Source organism: Myotis davidii, unplaced genomic scaffold, assembly GCF_000327345.1.
Source record: "Myotis davidii unplaced genomic scaffold, ASM32734v1 scaffold581, whole genome shotgun sequence".
Classification (NCBI taxonomy): Eukaryota; Metazoa; Chordata; class Mammalia; order Chiroptera; family Vespertilionidae; genus Myotis; species Myotis davidii.
In genome coordinates this window covers 1,254,301-1,254,665 of record NW_006291426.1, presented here as the reverse complement: position 1 = coordinate 1,254,665, position 365 = coordinate 1,254,301, and positions in this window count along the sequence as shown.

Sequence of the window (365 nt, the reverse complement as noted above, 5' to 3'; positions counted from 1 at the left end):
CTTACAAAGTTAAACATAGGATTATCATACTTCCCAGTAACTGCAATCCTAGGTATTTACCCAAAGGAGCCAAAAACTTACATCGACACAGAAACCTGCACGTGAGTGTTTCTAGCAGCTTTATTCATAAACTAGAGGCCCGGTGCACAAAAATTTGTGCACTCGCGGGGGGGAGGGGGGTCCCTCAGCCTGGCCTGTGCCCTCTCACAGTCTGGAACCCCCCGGGAGATAACGACCTGCTGGCTTAGGCTTGCTCCCAGGTGGAAGAGTGCAGGCCCAATCCCTAGGTGCAGCCCCTGGTCGGGCTCAGAGTAGGGCCGATTGGGGAGTTGGGGCGCCGCCCCCTGACATGCACAGAGCAGGGT